The following is a 21,413-nucleotide window of genomic DNA, read 5'->3' as shown; positions in this document are numbered from 1 at the left end:
GACCTGGTGCCAGGCCTTGTGCTGCCTGGAGGATCCATGAGGCTAGTCCTTCCCTGGGGAGACATATACGTACTGGTTATTTCATCTGCCCCTGACACAGTATTAAGGTACATAAGATGGCATTGATCCACCTGTCCACTCATGCCTTCATCTTTGTATGTATGGATGGATGGAGAGAGTGAGCCAAGGACGAGGGTCGAAAGGGAGGGAGCTAGAGCATTCTGGAGGAAGGGAGGCAGGAAGGAAGCTATGTAGGGAGCTGTTTGTATGCGTTTCAGCTATGTGTTCCTGTCTCTGCGTGGAGGTACATTTGGGCCCTATGTTCCTGGATGTATTGCTGCAGGTATTTCTTGTAGCATCATTCGATGCATGAGCGTGTGGCACACACGTCCCCCAATGCATCTAGCATGGAGTTGGAGTTCTCACAGCTGTCCTTCTCACCTCTTGGCAGCCATCGTCCCCAGAGAAATGAAGATCTGTGTTTGGCCTATGTTCCCTAGGGCAATCACCATGAGCCTTGGCCCAGCACGTGGATTCGACAGAATGGCACATCCCTTCAGGCATCCTTCTTTCCAGGAAGCATCTGAGGTAAGCCTTCACATGTGGCAGGGCGCAGGTGAGTGAGGAGGGCCTCAGTTGGGTCGAGGATGAGAACTCATATGGTCCTGAAGAGAGCTGATGACCAAAAAATCATGCTCAATAGGATTACGCTGAGGCCTAACAGAGGGATCCAGGGGCAGGATGGCCTGCATTTTTGGTCCATTGCAGAGCCCTGGGTGTGGGTGTGTGTGTGGGTTTGGGTGTGGGTGTTGGAGCAGCCTCTCGCTCGAGGAAATCCCTTGAGACTCCTCCCAGTGTAGGAGGATTCCACATATCCAAGATGTGTTGCCACCTTTGGTTTTCTATCCTGCTCCATAGTGCCAGGGCCCACATGTTCTGAAGCCATGGGTGGAGTCTTTCCTTAAGCCTTTCTGCTTTGAATTTTGTGTTTCAGGCCAAGCCTTGGCATGGGCTCACCACAGCCAGAATGTTCCGCAGTGAGTGGCTCTTTTGGTTGCTACCGATAGGCCCCAGAGAATTTTGAACTATGGGCTGGCCGCCCTCACAGCAGCCAGTACAGGGTAGTCTTTTGGCAACCTCCTGCCTACCAAGGAGGAATGTCGGCTGCTGCCCCAAATTTATTGGCTCACATCTGGTGCACTCACATGCCTTCATTACAGCTGTATTCTAGTCAGAGAGCACATCGAGGCAGTGTTTTCTTCCTTGGCCCCAGGCGGAACATCTCTAGAGACCTCTGTGCACCTAGCGTCAGAGTATGAACACCAACTGAGTTAATGGTCCCTTGTGGTGTGTGCTTTATGGCTTCCCAAAACCTGTCAGTAGGGAAGGCTCATGCCCCCTGCCTAGAGATGGTGAGAGGCAGGCAGGAGCCTATCCTCAGGTGCTTGGAAGCAGGATGCTGCTGGTTATTTCAAGGGCTGGAAGCCATGCCGTGGTCTTCAATGGGGTTGTGCCAGGACTCTGTGAGGGATCATGGTGCTTTGTTGGAGCCACTTGATCCGAATGGGGCCTCTGATGGGGTCTGCATGCATACACAGGACCATAGCTTCTCCTGGGTTGGTCGTCCTCTCCGGAAGCCACTGGTTTGTCAGAGAGCCCCCTCCAGAGGAGAAAAGGCTTCTGGGTGTCCATTCCCCCATGAAGGCTTTGCAGAGCCCTTGGGCATCCCGTTATCATGTCCATCATGAGGCCCTGTTGACCTGAAGGGGAGGGGTGGTCCCGGGATGTGGGCTGAGGAGGGTGTAGCTGCATGGCTGTTGTTTGGTGGCCTTGCACGGGCCACAGTAGGGAATGCTGCCACAGAAGAAATTGGCCCTGTTTGGGAATCTCTGTGCTCCCCAAGGAGGAATGCTTGACATGGCTCCCCATCCACCAGATTGGAATGCGGGTCTTGAAATTCAACTCGATTGACCTGAAGTATAGTAAGACTGAAAATGGAAGCACCATTACAGGACGTGTTGCCCTGGGGAGCAACCACGCAGATCTCTGTGCATGTCGAGGCAGAGCACGAGGATGGACTGAGCTTATGGTCAGTTGTGGGGTGTGCTTGAGTGACTTCCAAGAAGTGTTGGTTGGGAGGATGTGGGGCCAGGCCTGGAGGTGGTGAGAGGCAACAAGGACCCTTCATCAGGGACTTGGCAGCTAGATGCTCTTGGCTCTTGTGAGAGCTGAGGGGCTGGTCCCTTGCTGGAATGGGGTTTCCCAGGTCTCTGTGAGGGATCATGGGCCCTCAGATAGGCCAGTTTACTCAGACAGGCCCTTTCATGGGTTCTGCATACAGATACAGGCCTGTGGCATCTCTTGGGCTGGCCTTCCTCTACGGGAGCCACTGCCTACCAAGAGAGCTCCCTCCAGCTCCTGTGAATGTCCACTTTGTGGGACATAAAGGCCTCATTTTCTGGGTGTTGTGCACATGGACAAGCCGAGTGTGACATCGGCCAGCACACGCTTGCCCACACCAGGGTCGGGCCCAGAGGAATGTCTCCATTCCCCCCAAAAAACGCCCCCAGTGTTTTCCCCACCAAGCAGACCTGGTGCCAGGCCTTGTGCTGACTAGAGGATCCATGAGGCTAGTCCTTCCCTGGGGAGACATATACGTACTGGTTATTTCATCTGCCCCTGACACAGTATTAAGGTACATAAGATGGCATTGATCCACCTGTCCACTCATGCCTTCATTTTTGTAAGTATGGATGGATGGAGAGAGTGAGCCAAGGACGAGGGTCGAAAGGGAGGGAGCTAGAGCATTCTGGAGGAAGGGAGGCAGGAAGGAAGCTATGTAGGGAGCTGTTTGTATGCGTTTCAGCTATGTGTTCCTGTCTCTGCGTGGAGGTACATTTGGGCCCTATGTTCCTGGATGTATTGCTGCAGGTATTTCTTGTAGCATCATTCGATGCATGAGCGTGTGGCACACACGTCCCCCAATGCATCTAGCATGGAGTTGGAGTTCTCACAGCTGTCCTTCTCACCTCTTGGCAGCCATCGTCCCCAGAGAAATGAAGATCTGTGTTTGGCCTATGTTCCCTAGGGCAATCACCATGAGCCTTGGCCCAGCACGTGGATTCGACAGAATGGCACATCCCTTCAGGCATCCTTCTTTCCAGGAAGCATCTGAGGTAAGCCTTCACATGTGGCAGGGCGCAGGTGAGTGAGGAGGGCCTCAGTTGGGTCGAGGATGAGAACTCATATGGTCCTGAAGAGAGCTGATGACCAAAAAATCATGCTCAATAGGATTACGCTGAGGCCTAACAGAGGGATCCAGGGGCAGGATGGCCTGCATTTTTGGTCCATTGCAGAGCCCTGGGTGTGGGTGTGTGTGTGGGTTTGGGTGTGGGTGTTGGAGCAGCCTCTCGCTCGAGGAAATCCCTTGAGACTCCTCCCAGTGTAGGAGGATTCCACATATCCAAGATGTGTTGCCACCTGTGGTTTTCTATGCTGCTCCATAGTGCCAGGGCCCACATGTTCTGAAGCCATGGGTGGAGCATATCATTAAGCCTTTCTGCTTTGAATTTTGTGTTTCAGGCCAAGCCTTGGCATGGGCTCACCACAGCCAGAATGTTCCGCAGTGAGTGCCTCTTTTGGTTGCTACCAATATGCCCCAGGGAATTTTGAACTATGGGCTGGCCGCCCTCACAGCAGCCAGTACAGGGTAGTCTTTTGGCAACCTCCTGCCTACCAAGGAGGAATGTCTGCTGCTGCCCCAAATTTATGGGCTCACATCTGGTGCACTCACATGCCTTCATTAGAGCTGTATTCTAGTCAGAGAGCACATCGAGGCAGTGTTTTCTTCCTTGGCCCCAGGCGGAACATCTCTAGAGACCTCTGTGCACCTAGCGTCAGAGTATGATCACCAACTGAGTTAATGGTCCCTTGTGGTGTGTGCTTTATGGCTTCCCAAATCCTGCCAGTAGGGAAGGCTCATGCCCCCTGCCTAGAGATGGTGAGAGGCAGGCAGGAGCCTATCCTCAGGTGCTTGGAAGCAGGATGCTGCTGGTTATTTCAAGGGCTGGAAGCCATGCCGTGGTCTTCAATGGGGTTGTGCCAGGACTCTGTGAGGGATCATGGTGCTTTGTTGGAGCCACTTGATCCGAATGGGGCCTCTGATGGGGTCTGCATGCATACACAGGACCATAGCTTCTCCTGGGTTGGTCGTCCTCTCCGGAAGCCACTGGTTTGTCAGAGAGCCCCCTCCAGAGGAGAAAAGTCTTCTGGGTGTCCATTCCCCCATGAGGGCTTTGCAGAGCCCTTGGGCATCCCGTTATCATGTCCATCGTGAGGCCCTGTTGACCTGAAGGGGAGGGGTGGTCCCGGGATGTGGGCTGAGGCGGGTGTAGCTGCATGGCTGTTGTTTGGTGGCCTTGCACGGGCCACAGTAGGGAATGCTGCCACAGAAGAAATTGGCCCTGTTTGGGAATCTCTGTGCTCCCCAAGGAGGAATGCTTGACATGGCTCCCCATCCACCAGATCGGAATGCGGGTCTTGAAATTCAACTCGATTGACCTGAAGTGTAGTAAGACTGAAAATGGAGGCACCATTTCAGTACGTGTTGCCCTGGGGAGCAACCACGCAGATCCCTGTGCATGTCGAGGCAGAGCACGAGGATGGACTGAGCTTATGGTCAGTTGTGGGGTGTGCTTGAGTGACTTCCAAGAAGTGTTGGTTGGGAGGATGTGGGGCCAGGCCTGGAGGTGGTGAGAGGCAACAAGGACCCTTCATCAGGGACTTGGCAGCTAGCTGCTCTTGGCTCTTGAGAGAGCTGAAGGGCACGTCCTTTGCTGGAATGGGGTTTCCCAGGTCTCTGTGAGGGATCATGGGCCCTCAGATAGGCCAGTTTACTCAGACAGGCCCTATCATGGGTTCTGCATACAGATACAGGCCTGTGGCATCTCTTGGGCTGGCCTTCCTCTACGGGAGCCACTGCCTACCAAGAGAGCTCCCTCCAGCTCCTGTGAATGTCCACGGTGAGGGACATAAAGGCCTCATTGTCTGGGTGTTGTGCACATGGACAAGCCGAGTGTGACATCGGCCAGCACACGCTTGCTCACAGCAGGGTGGGGCCCAGAGGAATGTCTCCATTCCCCAAGAAACACCCCCAGTGTTTTCCCCGCCAAGCAGACCTGGTGCCAGGCCTTGTGCTGCCTGGAGGATCCATGAGGCTAGTCCTTCCCTGGGGAGACATATACGTACTGGTTATTTCATCTGCCCCTGACACAGTATTAAGGTACATAAGATGGCATTGACCACCTGTCCACTCATGCCTTCATCATTGTAAGTATGGATGGATGGAGGGAGTGAGCCAAGGACGAGGGTCGAAAGGGAGGGAGCTAGAGCTTTCTGGAGGAAGGGAGGCAGGAAGGAAGCTCTGTAGGGAGCTGTTTGTATGCGTTTCAGCTATGTGTTCCTGTCTCTGCGTGGAGGTACATTTGGGCCCTATGTTCCTGGATATATTGCTGCAGGTATTGCTTGTAGCATCATTCGATGCATGAGCGTGTGGCACACACATCCCCCAATGCATCTAGCATGGAGTTGGTGTTCTGACAGCTGTCCTTCTCACCTCTTGGCAGACATCGTCCCCAGAGAAATGAAGATCTGTGTCTGGCCTATGTTCCCTAGGGCAATCACCATGAGCCTTGGCCCAGCACGTGGATTCGACAGAATGGCACATCCCTTCAGGCATCCTTCTTTCCAGGAAGCATCTGAGGTAAGCCTTCACATGTGGCAGGGCGCAGGTGAGTGAGGAGGGCCTCAGTTGGGTCGAGGATGAGAACTCATATGGTCCTGAAGAGAGCTGATGACCAAAAAATCATGCTCAATAGGATTACGCTGAGGCCTAACAGAGGGATCCAGGGGCAGGATGGCCTGCATTTTTGGTCCATTGCAGAGCCCTGGGTGTGGGTGTGTGTGTGGGTGTGGGTGTGGGTGTTGGAGCAGCCCCTCCCTCGAGGAAATCCCTTGAGACTCCTCCGAGTGTAGGAGGCTTCCACATATCCAAGATGTGTTGCCACCTTTGGTTTTCTATCCTGCTCCATAGTGCCAGTGCCCACATGTTCTGAGGCCATGGGTGGAGTCTTTCCTTAAGCCTTTCTGCTTTGAATTTTGTGTTTCAGGCCAAGCCTTGGCATGGACTCACCACAGCCAGAATGTTTCGCAGTGAGTGGCTCTTTTGGTTGCTACCGATAGGCCCCAGAGAATTTTGAAGTATGGGCTGGCCGCCCTCACAGCAGCCAGTACAGGGTAGTCTTTTGGCAACCTCCTGCCTACCAAGGAGGAATGTCTGCTGCTGCCCCAAATTTATGGGCTCACATCTGGTGCACTCATATGCCTTCATTAGAGCTGTATTCTAGTCAGAGAGCACATCGAGGCAGTGTTTTCTTCCTTGGCCCCAGGCGGAACATCTCTAGAGACCTCTGTGCACCTAGCGCCAGAGTATGATCACCAACTGAGGGAAAGGTCCCTTGTGGTGTGTGCTTTATGGCTTCCCAAAACCTGTCAGTAGAGAAGGCTCATGCCCCCTGCCTAGAGATGGTGAGAGGCAGGCAGGAGCCCATCCTCAGGTGCTTGGAGGCAGGATGCTGCTGGTTATTTCAAGGGCTGGAAGCCATGCCGAGGTCTTCAATGTGGTTGTGCCAGGACTCTGTGAGGGATCATGGTGCTTTGTTGGAGCCACTTGATCCGAATGGGGTCTCTGATGGGGTCTGCATGCATACACAGGACCATAGCTTCTCCTCGGTTGGTTGTCCTCTCTGGAAGCCACTGGTTTGTCAGAGAGCCCCCTCCAGAGGAGAAAAGGCTTCTGGGTGTCCATTCCCCCATGAAGGCTTTGCAGAGCACTTGGGCATCCCGTTATCATGTCCATCGTGAGGCCCTGTTGACCTGAAGGGGAGGGGTGGTCCCGGGATGTGGGCTGAGGAGGGTGTAGCTGCATGGCTGTTGTTTGGTGGCCTTGCACGGGCCACAGTAGGGAATGCTGCCACAGAAGAAATTGGCCCTGTTTGGGAATCTCTGTGCTCCCCAAGGAGGAATGCTTGATGTGGCTCCCCATCCACCAGATCGGAATGCGGGTCTTGAAATTCAACTCGATTGACCTGAAGTGTAGTAAAGCTGACCATGGAGGCACCATCTCATTACGTGTTGCCCTGGGGAGCAACCACGCAGATCTCTGTGCATGTCGAGGCAGAGCACGAGGATGGACTGAGCTTATGGACAGTTGTGGGGTGTGCTTGAGTGACTTCCAAGAAGTGTTGGTTGGGAGGATGTGGGGCCAGGCCTGGAGGTGGTGAGAGGCAACAAGGACCCTTCATCAGGGACTTGGCAGCTAGATGCTCTTGGCTCTTGAGAGAACTGAAGGGCACGTCCCTTGCTGGAATGGGGTTTCCCAGGTCTCTGTGAGGGATCATGGGCCCTCAGATAGGCCAGTTTTCTCAGACAGGCCCTTTCATCGGTTCTGCATACAGATACAGGCCTGTGGCATCTCTTGGGCTGGCCTTCCTCTACGGGAGCCACTGCCTACCAAGAGAGCTCCCTCCAGCTCCTGTGAATGTCCACGGTGAGGGACATAAAGGCCTCATTGTCTGGGTGTTGTGCACATGGACAAGCCGAGTGTCACATCGGCCAGCACACACTTGCCCACACCAGGGTGGGGCCCAGAGGAATGTCTCCATTCCCCCCAGACACACCCCCAGTGTATTCCGCGCCAAGCAGCCCTGGTGCCAGGCCTTGTGCTGCCTGGAGGATCCATGAGGCTAGTCCTTCCCTGGGGAGACATATATGTACTGGTTATTTCATCTGCCCCTGACACAGTATTAAGGTACATAAGATGGCATTGATCCACCTGTCCACTCATGCCTTCATCTTTGTAAGTATGGATGGATGGAGGGAGTGAGCCAAGGACGAGGGTCGAAAGGGAGGGAGCTAGAGCACTATGGAGGAAGGGAGGCAGGAAGGAAGCTATGTAGGGAGCTGTTTGTATGCGTTTCAGCTATGTGTTCCTGTCTCTGCGTGGAGCTACATTTGGGCCCTATGTTCCTGGATGTATTGCTGCAGGTATTTCTTGTAGCATCATTCGATGCATGAGCGTGTGGCACACACGTCCCCCAATGCATCTAGCATGGAGTTGGAGTTCTCACAGCTGTCCTTCTCACCTCTTGGCAAACATCGTCCCCAGAGAAATGAAGATCTGTGTTTGGCCTATGTTCCCTAGGGCAATCACCATGAGCCTTGGCCCAGCACGAGGATTTGACAGAATGGCACATCCCTTTAGGCATCCTTTTTCCAGGAAGCATCTGAGGTAAGCCTTCACATGTGGCAGGGCGCAGATGAGTGAGGAGGGCCTCAGTTGGGTCGATGATGAGAACTCATATGGTCCTGAAGAGAGCTGATGACCAAAAAATCATGCTCAATAGGATTACGCTGAGGTATAACAGAGGGATCCAGGGGCAGGATGGCCTGCATTTTTGGTCCATTGCAGAGCCCTGGGTGTGAGTGTGGGTGTGGGTTTGCGTGTGGGTGTTGGAGCAGCCTCTCCCTCGAGGAAATCCCTTGAGACTCCTCCGAGTGTAGCAGGCTTCCACATATCCAAGATGTGTTGCCACCTTTGGTTTTCTATCCTGCTCCATAGTGCCAGGGCCCACATGTTCTGGGGCCATGGGTGGAGTCTTTCCTTAAGCCTTTCTGCTTTGAATTTTGTGTTTCAGGCCAAGCCTTGGAATGGGCTCACCACAGCCAGAATGTTCCGCAATGAGTGGCTCTTTTGGTTGCTACCGATAGGCCCCAGAGAATTTTGAACTATGGGCTGGCCGCCCTCACAGCAGCCAGTACAGGGTAGTCTTTTGGCAACCTCCTGCCTACCAAGGAGGAATGTCTTCTGCTGCCCCAAATTTATGGGCTCACATCTGGTGCACTCACATGCCTTCATTAGAGCTGTATTCTAGTCAGAGAGCACATCGAGGCAGTGTTTTCTTCCTTGGCCCCAGGCGGAACATCTCTAGAGACCTCTGTGCACCTAGCGTCAGAGTATGATCACCAACTGAGTTAATGGTCCCTTGTGGTGTGTGCTTTATGGCTTCCCAAATCCTGCCAGTAGGGAAGGCTCATGCCCCCTGCCTAGAGATGGTGAGAGGCAGGCAGGAGCCTATCCTCAGGTGCTTGGAAGCAGGATGCTGCTGGTTATTTCAAGGGCTGGAAGCCATGCCGTGGTCTTCAATGGGTTTGTGCCAGGACTCTGTGAGGGATCATGGGGCTTTGTTGGAGCCACTTGATCCGAATGGGGCCTCTGATGGGGTCTGCATGCATACACAGGACCATAGCTTCTCCTGGGTTGGTCGTCCTCTCCGGAAGCCACTGGTTTGTCAGAGAGCCCCCTCCAGAGGAGAAAAGGCTTCTGGGTGTCCATTCCCCCATGAAGGCTTTGCAGAGCCCTTGGGCATCCCGTTATCATGTCCATCGTGAGGCCCTGTTGACCTGAAGGGGAGGGGTGGTCCCGGGATGTGGGCTGAGGAGGGTGTAGCTGCATGGCTGTTGTTTGGTGGCCTTGCACGGGCCACAGTAGGGAATGCTGCCACAGAAGAAATTGGCCCTGTTTGGGAATCTCTGTGGTCCCCAAGGAGGAATGCTTGACATGGCTCCCCATCCACCAGATCGGAATGCGGGTCTTGAAATTCAACTCGATTGACCTGAAGTGTAGTAAGACTGAAAAGGGAGGCACCATTTCAGTACGTGTTGCCCTGGGGAGCAACCACGCCGATCCCTGTGCATGTCGAGGCAGAGCACGAGGATGGACTGAGCTTATGGTCAGTTGTGGGGTGTGCTTGAGTGACTTCCAAGAAGTGTTGGTTGGGAGGATGTGGGGCCAGGCCTGGAGGTGGTGAGAGGCAACAAGGACCCTTCATCAGGGACTTGGCAGCTAGATGCTCTTGGCTCTTGTGAGAGCTGAAGGGCTGGTCCCTTGCTGGAATGGGGTTTCCCAGGTCTCTGTGAGGGATCATGGGCCCTCAGATAGGCCAGTTTTCTCAGACAGGCCCTTTCATGGGTTCTGCATACAGATACAGGCCTGTGGCATCTCTTGGGCTGGCCTTCCTCTACGGGAGCCACTGCCTACCAAGAGAGCTCCCTCCAGCTCCTGTGAATGTCCACTGTGTGGGACATAAAGGCCTCATTGTCTGGGTGTTGTGCACATGGACAAGCCGAGTGTGACATCGGCCAGCACACGCTTGCCCACACCAGGGTCGGGCCCAGAGGAATGTCTCCATTCCCCCCAGAAACGCCCCCAGTGTTTTCCCCACCAAGCAGACCTGGTGCCAGGCCTTGTGCTGCCTGGAGGATCCATGAGGCTAGTCCTTCCCTGGGGAGACATATACGTACTGGTTCTTTCATCTGCCCCTGACCCAGTATTAAGGTACATAAGATGGCATTGATCCACCTGTCCACTCATGCCTTCATCTTTGTATGTATGGATGGATGGAGAGAGTGAGCCAAGGACGAGGGTCGAAAGGGAGGGAGCTAGAGCATTCTGGAGGAAGGGAGGCAGGAAGGAAGCTATGTAGGGAGCTGTTTGTATGCGTTTCAGCTATGTGTTCCTGTCTCTGCGTGGAGGTACATTTGGGCCCTATGTTCCTGGATGTATTGCTGCAGGTATTTCTTGTAGCATCATTCGATGCATGAGCGTGTGGCACACACGTCCCCCAATGCATCTAGCATGGAGTTGGAGTTCTCACAGCTGTCCTTCTCACCTCTTGGCAGCCATCATCCCCAGAGAAATGAAGATCTGTGTTTGGCCTATGTTCCCTAGGGCAATCACCATGAGCCTTGGCCCAGCACGTGGATTCGACAGAATGGCACATCCCTTCAGGCATCCTTCTTTCCAGGAAGCATCTGAGGTAAGCCTTCACATGTGGCAGGGCGCAGGTGAGTGAGGAGGGCCTCAGTTGGGTCGAGGATGAGAACTCATATGGTCCTGAAGAGAGCTGATGACCAAAAAATCATGCTCAATAGGATTACGCTGAGGCCTAACAGAGGGATCCAGGGGCAGGATGGCCTGCATTTTTGGTCCATTGCAGAGCCCTGGGTGTGGGTGTGTGTGTGGGTGTGGGTGTGGGTGTTGGAGCAGCCTCTCGCTCAAGGAAATCCCTTGAGACTCCTCCCAGTGTAGGAGGATTCCACATATCCAAGATGTGTTGCCACCTGTGGTTTTCTATCCTGCTCCATAGTGCCAGGGCCCACATGTTCTGAAGCCATGCGTGGAGTCTTTCCTTAAGCCTTTCTGCTTTGAATTTTGTGTTTCAGGCCAAGCCTTGGCATGGGCTCACCACAGCCAGAATGTTCCGCAGTGAGTGCCTCTTTTGGTTGCTACCGATAGGCCCCAGAGAATTTTGAACTATGGGCTGGCCGCCCTCACAGCAGCCAGTACAGGGTAGTCTTTTGGCAACCTCCTGCCTACCAAGGAGGAATGTCTTCTGCTGCCCCAAATTTATGGGCTCACATCTGGTGCACTCACATGCCTTCATTAGAGCTGTATTCTAGTCAGAGAGCACATCGAGGCAGTGTTTTCTTCCTTGGCCCCAGGCGGAACATCTCTAGAGACCTCTGTGCACCTAGCGCCAGAGTATGATCACCAACTGAGGGAATGGTCCCTTGTGGTGTGTGCTTTATGGCTTCCCAAATCCTGCCAGTAGGGAAGGCTCATGCCCCCTGCCTAGAGATGGTGAGAGGCAGGCAGGAGCCTATCCTCAGGTGCTTGGAAGCAGGATGCTGCTGGTTATTTCAAGGGCTGGAAGCCATGCCGTGGTCTTCAATGGGGTTGTGCCAGGACTCTGTGAGGGATCATGGTGCTTTGTTGGAGCCACTTGATCCGAAAGGGGCCTCTGATGGGGTCTGCATGCATACACAGGACCATAGCTTCTCCTGAGTTGGTCGTCCTCTCCGGAAGCCACTGGTTTGTCAGAGAGCCCCCTCCAGAGGAGAAAAGGCTTCTGGGTGTCCATTCCCCCATGAAGGCTTTGCAGAGCCCTTGGGCATCCCGTTATCATGTCCATCGTGAGGCCCTGTTGACCTGAAGGGGAGGGGTGGTCCCGGGATGCGGGCTGAGGAGGGTGTAGCTGCATGGCTGTTGTTTGGTGGCCTTGCACGGGCCACAGTAGGGAATGCTGCCACAGAAGAAATTGGCCCTGTTTGGGAATCTCTGTGCTCCCCAAGGAGGAATGCTTGACATGGCTCCCCATCCACCAGATCGGAATGCGGGTCTTGAAATTCAACTCGATTGACCTGAAGTGTAGTAAGACTGAAAATGGAAGCACCATTACAGGACGTGTTGCCCTGGGGAGCAACCACGCAGATCTCTGTGCATGTCGAGGCAGAGCACGAGGATGTACTGAGCTTATGGTCAGTTGTGGGGTGTGCTTGAGTGACTTCCAAGAAGTGTTGGTTGGGAGGATGTGGGGCCAGGCCTGGAGGTGGTGAGAGGCAACAAGGACCCTTCATCATGGACTTGGCAGCTAGATGCTCTTGGCTCTTGTGAGAGCTGAAGGGCTGGTCCCTTGCTGGAATGGGGTTTCCCGGGTCTCTGTGAGGGATCATGGGCCCTCAGATAGGCCAGTTTACTCCGACAGGCCCTTTCATGGGTTCTGCATACAGATACAGGCCTGTGGCATCTCTTGGGCTGGCCTTCCTCTACGGGAGCCACTGCCTACCAAGAGAGCTCCCTCCAGCTCCTGTGAATGTCCACTGTGTGGGACATAAAGGCCTCATTGTCTGGGTGTTGTGCACATGGACAAGCCGAGTGTGACATCGGCCAGCACACACTTGCCCACACCAGGGTCGGGCCCAGAGGAATGTCTCCATTCCCCCCAGAAACGCCCCCAGTGTTTTCCCCACCAAGCAGACCTGGTGCCAGGCCTTGTGTTGACTAGAGGATCCATGAGGCTAGTCCTTCCCTGGGGAGACATATACGTACTGGTTATTTCATCTGCCCCTGACACAGTATTAAGGTACATAAGATGGCATTGATCCACCTGTCCACTCATGCCTTCATCTTTGTATGTATGGACGGATGGAGAGAGTGAGCCAAGGAAGAGGGTCGAAAGGGAGGGAGCTAGAGCATTCTGGAGGAAGGGAGGCAGGAAGGAAGCTCTGTAGGGAGCTGTTTGTATGCGTTTCAGCTATGTGTTCCTGTCTCTGCGTGGAGGTACATTTGGGCCCTATGTTCCTGGATGTATTGCTGCAGGTATTTCTTGTAGCATCATTCGATGCATGAGCGTGTGGCACACACGTCCCCCAATGCATCTAGCATGGAGTTGGAGTTCTCACAGCTGTCCTTCTCACCTCTTGGCAGCCATCGTCCCCAGAGAAATGAAGATCTGTGTTTGGCCTATGTTCCCTAGGGCAATCACCATGAGCCTTGGCCCAGCACGTGGATTCGACAGAATGGCACATCCCTTCAGGCATCCTTCTTTCCAGGAAGCATCTGAGGTAAGCCTTCACATGTGGCAGGGCGCAGGTGAGTGAGGAGGGCCTCAGTTGGGTCGAGGATGAGAACTCATATGGTCCTGAAGAGAGCTGATGACCAAAAAATCATGCTCAATAGGATTACGCTGACGCCTAACAGAGGGATCCAGGGGCAGGATGGCCTGCATTTTTGGTCCATTGCAGAGCCCTGGGTGTGGGTGTGTGTGTGGGTGTGGGTGTGGGTGTTGGAGCAGCCTCTCGCTCAAGGAAATCCCTTGAGACTCCTCCCAGTGTAGGAGGATTCCACATATCCAAGATGTGTTGCCACCTGTGGTTTTCTATCCTGCTCCATAGTGCCAGGGCCCACATGTTCTGAAGCCATGCGTGGAGTCTTTCCTTAAGCCTTTCTGCTTTGAATTTTGTGTTTCAGGCCAAGCCTTGGCATGGGCTCACCACAGCCAGAATGTTCCGCAGTGAGTGGCTCTTTTGGTTGCTACCGATAGGCCCCAGAGAATTTTGAACTATGGGCTGGCCGCCCTCACAGCAGGCAGTACAGGGTAGTCTTTTGGCAACCTCCTGCCTACCAAGGAGGAATGTCTTCTGCTGCCCCAAATTTATGGGCTCACATCTGGTGCACTCACATGCCTTCATTAGAGCTGTATTCTAGTCAGAGAGCACATCGAGGCAGTGTTTTCTTCCTTGGCCCCAGGCGGAACATCTCTAGAGACCTCTGTGCACCTAGCGTCAGAGTATGATCACCAACTGAGTTAATGGTCCCTTGTGGTGTGTGCTTTATGGCTTCCCAAATCCTGCCAGTAGGGAAGGCTCATGCCCCCTGCCTAGAGATGGTGAGAGGCAGGCAGGAGCCTATCCTCAGGTGCTTGGAAGCAGGATGCTGCTGGTTATTTCAAGGGCTGGAAGCCATGCCGTGGTCTTCAATGGGTTTGTGCCAGGACTCTGTGAGGGATCATGGGGCTTTGTTGGAGCCACTTGATCCGAATGGGGCCTCTGATGGGGTCTGCATGCATACACAGGACCATAGCTTCTCCTGGGTTGGTCGTCCTCTCCGGAAGCCACTGGTTTGTCAGAGAGCCCCCTCCAGAGGAGAAAAGGCTTCTGGGTGTCCATTCCCCCATGAAGGCTTTGCAGAGCCCTTGGGCATCCCGTTATCATGTCCATCGTGAGGCCCTGTTGACCTGAAGGGGAGGGGTGGTCCCGGGATGTGGGCTGAGGAGGGTGTAGCTGCATGGCTGTTGTTTGGTGCCCTTGCACGGGCCACAGTAGGGAATGCTGCCACAGAAGAAATTGGCCCTGTTTGGGAATCTCTGTGCTCCCCAAGGAGGAATGCTTGACATGGCTCCCCATCCACCAGATTGGAATGCGGGTCTTGAAATTCAACTCGATTGACCTGAAGTGTAGTAAGACTGAAAATGGAGGCACCATTTCAGTACGTGTTGCCCTGGGGAGCAACCACGCAGATCCCTGTGCATGTCGAGGCAGAGCACGAGGATGTACTGAGCTTTTGGTCAGTTGTGGGGTGTGCTTGAGTGACTTCCAAGAAGTGTTGGTTGGGAGGATGTGGGGCCAGGCCTGGAGGTGGTGAGAGGCAACAAGGACCCTTCATCAGGGACTTGGCAGCTAGATGCTCTTGGCTCTTGTGAGAGCTGAAGGGCTGGTCCCTTGCTGGAATGGGGTTTCCCAGGTCTCTGTGAGGGATCATGGGCCCTCAGATAGGCCAGTTTTCTCAGACAGGCCCTTTCATGGGTTCTGCATACAGATACAGGCCTGTGGCATCTCTTGGGCTGGCCTTCCTCTACGGGAGCCACTGCCTACCAAGAGAGCTCCCTCCAGCTCCTGTGAATGTCCACTGTGTGGGACATAAAGGCCTCATTGTCTGGGTGTTGTGCACATGGACAAGCCGAGTGTGACATCGGCCAGCACACGCTTGCCCACACCAGGGTCGGGCCCAGAGGAATGTCTCCATTCCCCCCAGAAACGCCCCCAGTGTTTTCCCCACCAAGCAGACCTGGTGCCAGGCCTTGTGCTGCCTGGAGGATCCATGAGGCTAGTCCTTCCCTGGGGAGACATATACGTACTGGTTCTTTCATCTGCCCCTGACCCAGTATTAAGGTACATAAGATGGCATTGATCCACCTGTCCACTCATGCCTTCATCTTTGTATGTATGGATGGATGGAGAGAGTGAGCCAAGGACGAGGGTCGAAAGGGAGGGAGCTAGAGCATTCTGGAGGAAGGGAGGCAGGAAGGAAGCTATGTAGGGAGCTGTTTGTATGCGTTTCAGCTATGTGTTCCTGTCTCTGCGTGGAGGTACATTTGGGCCCTATGTTCCTGGATGTATTGCTGCAGGTATTTCTTGTAGCATCATTCGATGCATGAGCGTGTGGCACACACGTCCCCCAATGCATCTAGCATGGAGTTGGAGTTCTCACAGCTGTCCTTCTCACCTCTTGGCAGCCATCATCCCCAGAGAAATGAAGATCTGTGTTTGGCCTATGTTCCCTAGGGCAATCACCATGAGCCTTGGCCCAGCACGTGGATTCGACAGAATGGCACATCCCTTCAGGCATCCTTCTTTCCAGGAAGCATCTGAGGTAAGCCTTCACATGTGGCAGGGCGCAGGTGAGTGAGGAGGGCCTCAGTTGGGTCGAGGATGAGAACTCATATGGTCCTGAAGAGAGCTGATGACCAAAAAATCATGCTCAATAGGATTACGCTGAGGCCTAACAGAGGGATCCAGGGGCAGGATGGCCTGCATTTTTGGTCCATTGCAGAGCCCTGGGTGTGGGTGTGTGTGTGGGTGTGGGTGTGGGTGTTGGAGCAGCCTCTCGCTCAAGGAAATCCCTTGAGACTCCTCCCAGTGTAGGAGGATTCCACATATCCAAGATGTGTTGCCACCTGTGGTTTTCTATCCTGCTCCATAGTGCCAGGGCCCACATGTTCTGAAGCCATGCGTGGAGTCTTTCCTTAAGCCTTTCTGCTTTGAATTTTGTGTTTCAGGCCAAGCCTTGGCATGGGCTCACCACAGCCAGAATGTTCCGCAGTGAGTGCCTCTTTTGGTTGCTACCGATAGGCCCCAGAGAATTTTGAACTATGGGCTGGCCGCCCTCACAGCAGCCAGTACAGGGTAGTCTTTTGGCAACCTCCTGCCTACCAAGGAGGAATGTCTTCTGCTGCCCCAAATTTATGGGCTCACATCTGGTGCACTCACATGCCTTCATTAGAGCTGTATTCTAGTCAGAGAGCACATCGAGGCAGTGTTTTCTTCCTTGGCCCCAGGCGGAACATCTCTAGAGACCTCTGTGCACCTAGCGCCAGAGTATGATCACCAACTGAGGGAATGGTCCCTTGTGGTGTGTGCTTTATGGCTTCCCAAATCCTGCCAGTAGGGAAGGCTCATGCCCCCTGCCTAGAGATGGTGAGAGGCAGGCAGGAGCCTATCCTCAGGTGCTTGGAAGCAGGATGCTGCTGGTTATTTCAAGGGCTGGAAGCCATGCCGTGGTCTTCAATGGGGTTGTGCCAGGACTCTGTGAGGGATCATGGTGCTTTGTTGGAGCCACTTGATCCGAAAGGGGCCTCTGATGGGGTCTGCATGCATACACAGGACCATAGCTTCTCCTGAGTTGGTCGTCCTCTCCGGAAGCCACTGGTTTGTCAGAGAGCCCCCTCCAGAGGAGAAAAGGCTTCTGGGTGTCCATTCCCCCATGAAGGCTTTGCAGAGCCCTTGGGCATCCCGTTATCATGTCCATCGTGAGGCCCTGTTGACCTGAAGGGGAGGGGTGGTCCCGGGATGCGGGCTGAGGAGGGTGTAGCTGCATGGCTGTTGTTTGGTGGCCTTGCACGGGCCACAGTAGGGAATGCTGCCACAGAAGAAATTGGCCCTGTTTGGGAATCTCTGTGCTCCCCAAGGAGGAATGCTTGACATGGCTCCCCATCCACCAGATCGGAATGCGGGTCTTGAAATTCAACTCGATTGACCTGAAGTGTAGTAAGACTGAAAATGGAAGCACCATTACAGGACGTGTTGCCCTGGGGAGCAACCACGCAGATCTCTGTGCATGTCGAGGCAGAGCACGAGGATGTACTGAGCTTATGGTCAGTTGTGGGGTGTGCTTGAGTGACTTCCAAGAAGTGTTGGTTGGGAGGATGTGGGGCCAGGCCTGGAGGTGGTGAGAGGCAACAAGGACCCTTCATCATGGACTTGGCAGCTAGATGCTCTTGGCTCTTGTGAGAGCTGAAGGGCTGGTCCCTTGCTGGAATGGGGTTTCCCGGGTCTCTGTGAGGGATCATGGGCCCTCAGATAGGCCAGTTTACTCCGACAGGCCCTTTCATGGGTTCTGCATACAGATACAGGCCTGTGGCATCTCTTGGGCTGGCCTTCCTCTACGGGAGCCACTGCCTACCAAGAGAGCTCCCTCCAGCTCCTGTGAATGTCCACTGTGTGGGACATAAAGGCCTCATTGTCTGGGTGTTGTGCACATGGACAAGCCGAGTGTGACATCGGCCAGCACACACTTGCCCACACCAGGGTCGGGCCCAGAGGAATGTCTCCATTCCCCCCAGAAACGCCCCCAGTGTTTTCCCCACCAAGCAGACCTGGTGCCAGGCCTTGTGTTGACTAGAGGATCCATGAGGCTAGTCCTTCCCTGGGGAGACATATACGTACTGGTTATTTCATCTGCCCCTGACACAGTATTAAGGTACATAAGATGGCATTGATCCACCTGTCCACTCATGCCTTCATCTTTGTATGTATGGACGGATGGAGAGAGTGAGCCAAGGAAGAGGGTCGAAAGGGAGGGAGCTAGAGCATTCTGGAGGAAGGGAGGCAGGAAGGAAGCTCTGTAGGGAGCTGTTTGTATGCGTTTCAGCTATGTGTTCCTGTCTCTGCGTGGAGGTACATTTGGGCCCTATGTTCCTGGATGTATTGCTGCAGGTATTTCTTGTAGCATCATTCGATGCATGAGCGTGTGGCACACACGTCCCCCAATGCATCTAGCATGGAGTTGGAGTTCTCACAGCTGTCCTTCTCACCTCTTGGCAGCCATCGTCCCCAGAGAAATGAAGATCTGTGTTTGGCCTATGTTCCCTAGGGCAATCACCATGAGCCTTGGCCCAGCACGTGGATTCGACAGAATGGCACATCCCTTCAGGCATCCTTCTTTCCAGGAAGCATCTGAGGTAAGCCTTCACATGTGGCAGGGCGCAGGTGAGTGAGGAGGGCCTCAGTTGGGTCGAGGATGAGAACTCATATGGTCCTGAAGAGAGCTGATGACCAAAAAATCATGCTCAATAGGATTACGCTGACGCCTAACAGAGGGATCCAGGGGCAGGATGGCCTGCATTTTTGGTCCATTGCAGAGCCCTGGGTGTGGGTGTGTGTGTGGGTGTGGGTGTGGGTGTTGGAGCAGCCTCTCGCTCAAGGAAATCCCTTGAGACTCCTCCCAGTGTAGGAGGATTCCACATATCCAAGATGTGTTGCCACCTGTGGTTTTCTATCCTGCTCCATAGTGCCAGGGCCCACATGTTCTGAAGCCATGCGTGGAGTCTTTCCTTAAGCCTTTCTGCTTTGAATTTTGTGTTTCAGGCCAAGCCTTGGCATGGGCTCACCACAGCCAGAATGTTCCGCAGTGAGTGGCTCTTTTGGTTGCTACCGATAGGCCCCAGAGAATTTTGAACTATGGGCTGGCCGCCCTCACAGCAGCCAGTACAGGGTAGTCTTTTGGCAACCTCCTGCCTACCAAGGAGGAATGTCTTCTGCTGCCCCAAATTTATGGGCTCACATCTGGTGCACTCACATGCCTTCATTAGAGCTGTATTCTAGTCAGAGAGCACATCGAGGCAGTGTTTTCTTCCTTGGCCCCAGGCGGAACATCTCTAGAGACCTCTGTGCACCTAGCGTCAGAGTATGATCACCAACTGAGTTAATGGTCCCTTGTGGTGTGTGCTTTATGGCTTCCCAAATCCTGCCAGTAGGGAAGGCTCATGCCCCCTGCCTAGAGATGGTGAGAGGCAGGCAGGAGCCTATCCTCAGGTGCTTGGAAGCAGGATGCTGCTGGTTATTTCAAGGGCTGGAAGCCATGCCGTGGTCTTCAATGGGTTTGTGCCAGGACTCTGTGAGGGATCATGGGGCTTTGTTGGAGCCACTTGATCCGAATGGGGCCTCTGATGGGGTCTGCATGCATACACAGGACCATAGCTTCTCCTGGGTTGGTCGTCCTCTCCGGAAGCCACTGGTTTGTCAGAGAGCCCCCTCCAGAGGAGAAAAGGCTTCTGGGTGTCCATTCCCCCATGAAGGCTTTGCAGAGCCCTTGGGCATCCCGTTATCATGTCCATCGTGAGGCCCTGTTGACCTGAAGGGGAGGGGTGGTCCCGGGATGTGGGCTGAGGAGGGTGTAGCTGCATGGCTGTTGTTTGGTGGCCTTGCACGGGCCACAGTAGGGAATGCTGCCACAGAAGAAATTGGCCCTGTTTGGGAATCTCTGTGGTCCCCAAGGAGGAATGCTTGACATGGCTCCCCATCCACCAGATCGGAATGCGGGTCTTGAAATTCAACTCGATTGACCTGAAGTGTAGTAAGACTGAAAAGGGAGGCACCATTTCAGTACGTGTTGCCCTGGGGAGCAACCACGCCGATCCCTGTGCATGTCGAGGCAGAGCACGAGGATGGACTGAGCTTATGGTCAGTTGTGGGGTGTGCTTGAGTGACTTCCAAGAAGTGTTGGTTGGGAGGATGTGGGGCCAGGCCTGGAGGTGGTGAGAGGCAACAAGGACCCTTCATCAGGGACTTGGCAGCTAGATGCTCTTGGCTCTTGTGAGAGCTGAAGGGCTGGTCCCTTGCTGGAATGGGGTTTCCCAGGTCTCTGTGAGGGATCATGGGCCCTCAGATAGGCCAGTTTTCTCAGACAGGCCCTTTCATGGGTTCTGCATACAGATACAGGCCTGTGGCATCTCTTGGGCTGGCCTTCCTCTACGGGAGCCACTGCCTACCAAGAGAGCTCCCTCCAGCTCCTGTGAATGTCCACTGTGTGGGACATAAAGGCCTCATTGTCTGGGTGTTGTGCACATGGACAAGCCGAGTGTGACATCGGCCAGCACACGCTTGCCCACACCAGGGTCGGGCCCAGAGGAATGTCTCCATTCCCCCCAGAAACGCCCCCAGTGTTTTCCCCACCAAGCAGACCTGGTGCCAGGCCTTGTGCTGCCTGGAGGATCCATGAGGCTAGTCCTTCCCTGGGGAGACATATACGTACTGGTTCTTTCATCTGCCCCTGACCCAGTATTAAGGTACATAAGATGGCATTGATCCACCTGTCCACTCATGCCTTCATCTTTGTATGTATGGATGGATGGAGAGAGTGAGCCAAGGACGAGGGTCGAAAGGGAGGGAGCTAGAGCATTCTGGAGGAAGGGAGGCAGGAAGGAAGCTATGTAGGGAGCTGTTTGTATGCGTTTCAGCTATGTGTTCCTGTCTCTGCGTGGAGGTACATTTGGGCCCTATGTTCCTGGATGTATTGCTGCAGGTATTTCTTGTAGCATCATTCGATGCATGAGCGTGTGGCACACACGTCCCCCAATGCATCTAGCATGGAGTTGGAGTTCTCACAGCTGTCCTTCTCACCTCTTGGCAGCCATCATCCCCAGAGAAATGAAGATCTGTGTTTGGCCTATGTTCCCTAGGGCAATCACCATGAGCCTTGGCCCAGCACGTGGATTCGACAGAATGGCACATCCCTTCAGGCATCCTTCTTTCCAGGAAGCATCTGAGGTAAGCCTTCACATGTGGCAGGGCGCAGGTGAGTGAGGAGGGCCTCAGTTGGGTCGAGGATGAGAACTCATATGGTCCTGAAGAGAGCTGATGACCAAAAAATCATGCTCAATAGGATTACGCTGAGGCCT

At 54.1% G+C, this 21,413-nt stretch overlaps 9 non-coding genes across 9 annotated transcripts; all 9 read left to right on the top strand.

Moving 5' to 3' along the window:
* Positions 1–638: 638 nt before the first annotated feature.
* LOC130847002 (small nucleolar RNA SNORD115) lies at positions 639–719 on the top strand. The gene has a single exon (XR_009051797.1). It is a non-coding gene; the product is annotated as a small nucleolar RNA SNORD115 (small nucleolar RNA).
* A 2,507-nt stretch (positions 720–3,226) lies between these two features.
* LOC130847001 (small nucleolar RNA SNORD115) lies at positions 3,227–3,307 on the top strand. Its single transcript, XR_009051796.1, has one exon. It is a non-coding gene; the product is annotated as a small nucleolar RNA SNORD115 (small nucleolar RNA).
* Positions 3,308–5,811: 2,504 nt separating this feature from the next.
* On the top strand, positions 5,812–5,892 carry LOC130846999 (small nucleolar RNA SNORD115). The gene has a single exon (XR_009051794.1). It is a non-coding gene; the product is annotated as a small nucleolar RNA SNORD115 (small nucleolar RNA).
* Positions 5,893–8,397: 2,505 nt separating this feature from the next.
* LOC130847069 (small nucleolar RNA SNORD115) lies at positions 8,398–8,478 on the top strand. Its single transcript, XR_009051864.1, has one exon. It is a non-coding gene; the product is annotated as a small nucleolar RNA SNORD115 (small nucleolar RNA).
* A 2,506-nt stretch (positions 8,479–10,984) lies between these two features.
* Positions 10,985–11,065, top strand: LOC130846998 (small nucleolar RNA SNORD115). Its single transcript, XR_009051793.1, has one exon. It is a non-coding gene; the product is annotated as a small nucleolar RNA SNORD115 (small nucleolar RNA).
* A 2,506-nt stretch (positions 11,066–13,571) lies between these two features.
* On the top strand, positions 13,572–13,652 carry LOC130847065 (small nucleolar RNA SNORD115). The gene has a single exon (XR_009051860.1). It is a non-coding gene; the product is annotated as a small nucleolar RNA SNORD115 (small nucleolar RNA).
* Positions 13,653–16,158: 2,506 nt separating this feature from the next.
* LOC130846997 (small nucleolar RNA SNORD115) lies at positions 16,159–16,239 on the top strand. The gene has a single exon (XR_009051792.1). It is a non-coding gene; the product is annotated as a small nucleolar RNA SNORD115 (small nucleolar RNA).
* A 2,506-nt stretch (positions 16,240–18,745) lies between these two features.
* On the top strand, positions 18,746–18,826 carry LOC130847064 (small nucleolar RNA SNORD115). Its single transcript, XR_009051859.1, has one exon. It is a non-coding gene; the product is annotated as a small nucleolar RNA SNORD115 (small nucleolar RNA).
* A 2,506-nt stretch (positions 18,827–21,332) lies between these two features.
* LOC130846996 (small nucleolar RNA SNORD115) lies at positions 21,333–21,413 on the top strand. Its single transcript, XR_009051791.1, has one exon. It is a non-coding gene; the product is annotated as a small nucleolar RNA SNORD115 (small nucleolar RNA).

The sequence above is a fragment of the Hippopotamus amphibius genome, chromosome 2, assembly GCF_030028045.1.
Source record: "Hippopotamus amphibius kiboko isolate mHipAmp2 chromosome 2, mHipAmp2.hap2, whole genome shotgun sequence".
Classification (NCBI taxonomy): Eukaryota; Metazoa; Chordata; class Mammalia; order Artiodactyla; family Hippopotamidae; genus Hippopotamus; species Hippopotamus amphibius.
This window is presented reverse-complemented; position numbering and strand designations above follow the sequence as displayed.